We start from the raw sequence: 7,217 nt of genomic DNA on the forward strand, positions 1-7,217 counted from the left end.
ACTTTCTCCGGCCTCGTCTGGTTGGGGAACCATCCACATCTTCCCAACCCTCCACAGGGGTCAAGCTCTCTGGCAGCTGCTCCTCCTGGTCTTCCTGAGTGTGGGGACAGAGCCCCAGAGAGCAGTTTCCAGGCTCTCGGCCTCACGTGGAAAGGTGCTGGCTCAGGTAGTAGTTGGCCGTCAGCTGTAGCCGGTTAGCCAATTGGCCACTGATGTAACTGCCGTGGCTGTGCTGGGGAGGGGAGTTGGTCGGTTGGCAGAAAAGCGGACAGCAGGTCGCACGTCGTGTGAATCCAGCCTCCAGTGAGACTATAGTGGTGTGACTCCCCTACCTATTGCTCCGTGGGTGTTCCTTTTTGGCCTAGCCACATCCTGCATTCTTATGAGGGGAGTGGGAGCTGAGATCCCGCAGGCCGCCCTGCATGACAAATGACGCAGCGAGCAGGGTCTCCCGCATGACACCCTGCATGACACTGAGTGTAGTGCAGGGGATCCTGTGGACTACGCCAAGTGTCGTGCGAGGCGTCCGGCGGGGTCTCCGGTCCCGCCCCCCACACAAGAACGCAGGACATGGTGAGGCCAAAAAGGAACACCCACGGAGCCATAGGTAGGGGAGTCACACCACTATACTCTCGCTGGCGGCTGGGCTGGAGACACAGGAACCAGGAGCAACACAATTCTCAACCCTCACTGCGCCGCTTGCAGGCTCAGCCACCATCTTCTTGCTAGCTCCCCCCCTTTTTCTGCTAGCCTAGCCACGGCAGTTATATTCATGGCTAATGGCTCACTGGTTACAGCTGACGGCCAACTAGCCACAGCTGCTGGCCATTTGATCAGTCGATGGCCATTTACTACCTGAGCCAGCACCTTTCTATGTGAGGCCGAGAGCCTGGAAACTGATTTTTGGGGCTCTGTCCCCACACTCCACCCCTACAGGCTCTCGCCTCACAATCTACGCGACAAGCGTCTTCCGCAAGGGGCCCTGTGCGAGGAACCTGGAGGTGAATGCTATTTCCTGGACACAGCCAAGCTCTCTGGTCACAGCCAGGGTTTCTCAGGGCACCACCAGTACTTCTGGGCACAGCCAGACTTCCTGGACTTCTTAGGGTACCACTAGTCTCCCTAGGCACAGCCAGGGTTTCTCAGGGCACCACCAGTACTCCTGGGCACAGCCAGACTTCCTGGACTTCTTAGGGTACCACTAGTCTCTCTGGGCACAGCCCGGCTTCCTGGACACAACCAGGGCCTCTCAGGGCACCGCCACTCTCTCTGGGCACAGCCCGGCTTCCTGGACACAGCCAGGGCCTCTCAGGGCACCGCCACTCTCTCTGGGCACAGCCCGGCTTCCTGGACACAGCCAGGGCCTCTCAGGGCACCGCCACTCTCTCTGGACACAGCCAGACTTCCTGGACTCAGCCAGGGCTCTCAGGGCACTGCCACTCTATCTGGACACAGCCAGACTTCCTGGACACAGCCAGGGCTCTCAGGGCACTGCCACTCTCTGGGCCTCTCAGGGCACCGTACTGGACTCACAGTCAAGGTGCTTACATATTCTCAATGGTGGCCGGTCAAGACACAAAAGCAAACATCCCCCAGTTCCACTACATGGTGGTATGTTCCCAAACAGTCAAGCTGTCCATTAAATTAGGGATGGAAGGCAATTCCCCATAGTCCATAGTCATTCACCAGGGCTGTCCTGGGGGTGAGGGATGACCTTGACCTCACCCTCAGCTCCCACGGAGGACTCAGCAAGCCTTTCCTCCTGGGACTACAAGTCCTGCATCCGGGCTGTCTCAGCAAGCACTTCCCAGCCCACGGGGCCGCAACAACCTTCGCTATCTCCGGCCTCTGCTGGTTGGGGAACCGTCCACGTCTTCCCACCCCTCCACGGGGCTCCAGCTCTCAGGCAGCTGCTCCTCCTGGTCTTCCTGCAACTGAGTGTTCATAGGCACAAACTGCTCCACCGTCCTTCGGAGAGCTTTGGCCGGCACCATACCCTGCTCGCTGCGCCATGTGTAGTGCAGGGGATCCTGTGGACTACGCCAAGTGTCGTGCGGGGCGTCCGGCGGGGTCTCCGGTCCCGCCCCCCACACAAGAACGCAGGACATGGTGAGGCCAAAAAGGAACACCCACGGAGCCATAAGTAGGGGAGTCCCACCTCTATACTCTCGCTGGCGGCTGGGCTGGAGACACAGGAACCAGGAGCCACACAATTCTCAACCCTCACTGCGCCGCTTGCAGGCTCAGCCACCATCTGCTTGCTAGCCCCCGTTTGCTGCTAGCGTAGCCATGGCAGTTATATTCATGGCTAATGGCTCACTGGTTACAGCTGACGGCCAACTAGCCACAGCTGCTGGCCATTTGATCAGTCGATGGCCATTTACTACCTGAGCCAGCACCTTTCTATGTGAGGCCGAGAGCCTGAAAACTGCTTTTTGGGGTTCTGTCCCCACACTGAGACTGAGTGTTCACACGCACAAACTGCTCCACTGCCCTTCGGGGAGCTCTGGCAGGCACCGTACCCTGCTCGCTGCGCCATTTGTCATGCAGGGCGACCTGCGGGATCTCAGCTCCCACTCCCCTCATAAGAATGCAGGATGTGGCTAGGCCAAAAAGGAACACCCACGGAGCCATAGGTAGGGGAGTCACACCACTATAGTCTCACTGGAGGCTGGATTCACACATGGTGCGGCCTGCTGTCCGCTTTTCTGCCTGCCAACTGACCCCTTGCTAACTGCAATCCGCGCTTGCTAGCTCAGCCACCATCTTCTTGCTAGCTCCCCTCTTTTCCTGCTAGCCTAGCTACAGCAATTATATTAGTGGCCAATGGCTCACTGGTTACAGCTGACGGCCAACTAGCCACAGCTGATGGCCATCCAATCACAGTTGATGGCCATTTACTACCTGAGCCAGCACCTTTCCACATGAGGCCGAGAGCCTGGAAACTGCACTCCTGTCCCCACACTTTCCCTTCCAATTCATGTCCCTCCTCTCAGAAGTTGTGGCCCTTATTCTCAATTTCCTTGTGGCCAGTGATCTGATCAACCTGACCATGTTTGCAATATTTCCTCTTTCAGAGTAGAACTTTCCTCTTCCCGAGAAATCTCCATCAAATCCTGCTTCTTCATTGTCAATGCAGCTGGCTGTGAAATGAAATGACATATTAATATAATTTGGATCTGTAGTATTTATTCTTTCTCTCTTACTCAGTCTGGGCAAGGATATGGGAGTTTTTCCTTGTTCTCTTTGTTAATCTGAATGATTGTTGGATTATATGTATAGATATTCAGATTTAGGCAGCTGCCATTATTTTTCAAGGAATGACATATCACCAGATGTATCAATTTATATGAAAGAAATGGAATTGTTTTGAAAGTTGTAACTAATTTGGTACTTTTTATCTTATTCATAAAAAGACATGTGGTAAGAGAAAACTTAGGTTTTATACTTTCATTTAAGTTTAAATCACCCAAAATAAACTGTACATATGTAATGTCTACAATATGATATTGCATAACAGAAGTGATGCATATTGGAACAGCATCCTTGCTTAGCACAGTTCTGTGACACAAGTTACCGTGGAACCATGGAGTGCAAAGACTCAGTTCTAATATGCGTAAGTTTCTGTTAACTCCTTACAATGCGAAGTAAGGACTGCCTGTGCTCATAAGAATATCTCCACAACCAAGAAAAGGGACATCTCACCCATCCCTAACAGTGTATTCATGCCTCTTTGTAATTAGTACATCCCTCTGTCTTTACCCTTCCTTAGGCAGCCCCTGATCTGCTTCATCTTATATAGATTAGTTTGCATTTTCTAGAAAATTATATAAATAGTCTTAAAGAGGAAATAGTATTGCTATTATTTGTATTATTTTCTCTTCTTGCTTGTTTACAGGAGTGCACACATTGGGATCTGGCGTCTTTCACATAGCATAGTTAGTTTGAGATTCATCCAAGTTGTTGCGTGTATCAGTAGTTCAATTAGGTAAAGTAAGCATACATTCTCTAAATTTGTTCTTTTCCAAAGTAGTTTTTCTCGGTGTTTTGAAATCCTACATAAATTTTAGAATCAGCTTGACAATTTCTATGTAAAAGCTTGTTAGAATTTTAATTGGAATTGCATTGAATATACAGATATAGTTGGGGATAATTGGCATCTGAATAATTGTGATTATTAAATCTTATGTGTCAACCTTACTGGCTAAAGTATGCCCAGATGACTGGTACATTATTTATGAATATGCCTGGTAGGAAATTTCTGGAAGAGATTAACTTTTTGCTTTTTGGCTTGAGTTGGGACATTTACCTTCTTTTACCCTTGGGCATCGCTGCTCCTGATTCTCAGGACTTCAAACTTGGACTGGGACACCATCAGCTCCCCTGGTTTTCAGGCCATGTGATCAGACTAAATTATACAACCAGCTTTCCTGTTTGTTTAGTTTTCAGATGGCAGATTGTGAGCCTTCACCTCTGTAATCTTGTGAGATTATAGATATAGATATACATATACATATAGTTATACATATAGATGTATCCTACTGGTTCTGTTTCTCTAGAAAACCCTGACTAACACAATAATGATGCATCCTTTGATACATCAGCTTGGTATGTCTCTAGATTCATTTAGATACTAATCAAATTTGTCTTTATCAATTTAGAGGCCTTTGTACATCTTTTGTTCAATTTATTCCTGTCATCTATTTTTATATTATTTGAATTTCCAATTATTGGTTGCTAATATGTAGAAATGCAGTTTATATTTACACTTAGACTTCATATCTTCTAACCTTGCTAGATACATTTACTAGTTATAACAGATTTTTTGTAGATTCTTAGAATTTTCTGCATAGACAACCATGTCATCGTGAATAAAGAAATTTAATTATTTCTTTTTTCTTTCCTCATTACACTTTGTTTTAATGGGTCTCAAAATTCTGTGACAGGCTTTTAGTCTAGTTGTTTTCATTAAAAAGTACTGATTTTAAAAACTAATAACTTAAAAACTGCCATACAAAAAAACAAGTGGTTCACAAAACATTCTCCTTTCCTTCTGAAGGTTTTACAATGTATTGCAGTCATTAACCAGTTTTTTATTAAACTTAAATGGCCAACAGAGACAAACAGTTCTGAGACCGCTTCCACCACTGATTAAGACGGGAATGGAGGATATTGGGGATGATATTCATTTAGCCTTCTGAGCTTTCTGGGCAGACTTGGTGACCTTGCCAGCTCCAGCTGCCTTCTTGTCCACTGCTTTGATGACACCCACAGAAATCGTCTGTCTCATGTCATGAACAACAAAAGGGCCCAGAGAAGAGTAGTCAGAGAAGTTCTCAACACACCTGGGCTTTCCAGGAACCATATCAACGATGGCAGCATCTCCAGATTTTAAAAACTTTGAGCCATCTTTCAGCTTTTTCCCTGAATGACAATCAATCTTCTCTTTCAGCTGGGCAAATTTGCAAGCAATGTGAGCTGTGTGACAACCGAGCACAGCTGCATATCTGGCACAGATTTGGCCTGGATGGTTCAGGATAAGCACCTGAGGCATGAAGCCATCTGCCTCCACTGATGGGTCAATTTTGCTGTCACTAGCCACACTGCCACAACGAACATCTTTGACAGACACATACTTGTCATTGAAGCCCACTGTCCCCAGGAAGAGCTTCACTCAAAGCTTCACTGTGCATTTCAACAGATTTTACTTCAGTTGTAACATTGACTGGAGGAAAGGTAACCACCATGTCGGGTCTGAGAACACCAGTCTCCACTCAGCCCACAGGGACAGAACCAATATGACCAATTTTGTCATACTGGAGGGGCAGACGCAAAGGTTTGTCAGTTGGACGAGTTGGTGGCAGGACGCAATCCAGAGCTTCAAGCAGTACAGGTTCATCTTTATAGGTGACTTTCCATCCCTTGAACTAAGATATGTTAGCACTTGGCTCCCTCATGTTGTGACCATTCCAACCAGAATTTGGCACAAATGCTACTGTGTCAGGGGTGTAGCCAATTTTCATAATGTAGGTGCTGACTTCCTTAAAGATTTCCTCATTTCTGGCTGTAAGGTGGCTCAGTGGAATCCATTTTGTTAACACCAACGATTAATTGTTTCACGCCCAGTGTGTAAGCCAGAAAGGCATGCTCACAGGTCTGTCTGCCCATTCTTGGAGAGGCCTGCTTCACATTCACCAACACGAGCAACAACAATCAGAACAGCCCAGTCAGCCTGAGATGTACCTGTAATTGTGTTTTTGATAAAGTCTCTGTGTGCTGGGGCATCAGTGATGGTCACGTAATACTTGCTGGTCAAGAATTTCCACAGGAAGATAACGGTGATCCCACGCTCACGTTCAGCTTTCAGTTTATCCAAGTCCCAGGCAGACTTGAAGGAGCCCTTTGCCATCTCAGCAGCCTCCTTCTCAAATTTTTTGATGGTTCTTTTGTTGATCCCACCACATTTATAGATCAGATGACCAGTAACGGTAGACTTGCAGGAATCTACGTGTCCAATGACAACGATGTTGATGTGTGTCTTTTCCTTTCCCATTTCGGGTTAGATTTAGCGGTAGTTTTCACTACACCTGTTTTCTGGCGGCAAATCCATTGTGAAAAAGCTAATTTTTGCCTTTTATCTATGATTTTATTTATTTTTTTCTTACCTTACTGCACTTTCAAACTTCCAATACGATGTTTAATAGAAGAGGTAAAAACAGGCATATTTTCCTCATTTCTGACCTTAGAGTAAAACATTCACTTTTTCACAAGTTTTAAATATGATGTTAGCTATAGTTTTCTCAAAAATCCTCTTTACCAGGTTGAGAAAATTTGCTTGTGTTACTAGTTTGCTGAGGGTTTTCACCATGAATGGAGATTGAATTTTGTCACGTGCTTGAGATGATCATTTGAATTTGCTTTGTTAATTTGCTTTGATAATCATTTTTTATTTTTTTTAAATATTAACTCAGCTTTGTATTCCTAGGATAAACTTCACTTAGTCGTGATGTATTACCATTTTATAGCTTATTGAATTTGATTTGTTGAAAATGTGGTTGCGGACTTTTGTATCTATTTTCCTGAGGGAAGTTGCTGTGTAGTTCTCTCTTCTTGTTATATCTATGTCTGGTTTGTCAGGGTAATGTCAGGGTAATGCTGATCTCATGTAATGAGTTGGGAAGTGTTTCCTGCTACTCTATTGTAGAATTGAAATTGTT

At 46.3% G+C, this 7,217-nt stretch overlaps 1 pseudogene; it reads right to left on the reverse strand.

The window, feature by feature from the left end:
* Window positions 1-6,553, reverse strand: part of LOC117025589 (elongation factor 1-alpha 1-like) — a 168,258-nt pseudogene extending 161,705 nt beyond the window's left edge.
* Between the last annotated feature and the right edge of the window lie 664 nt (window positions 6,554-7,217).

Source organism: Rhinolophus ferrumequinum, chromosome 8 (genome assembly GCF_004115265.2).
Source record: "Rhinolophus ferrumequinum isolate MPI-CBG mRhiFer1 chromosome 8, mRhiFer1_v1.p, whole genome shotgun sequence".
Lineage (NCBI taxonomy): Eukaryota > Metazoa > Chordata > Mammalia > Chiroptera > Rhinolophidae > Rhinolophus > Rhinolophus ferrumequinum.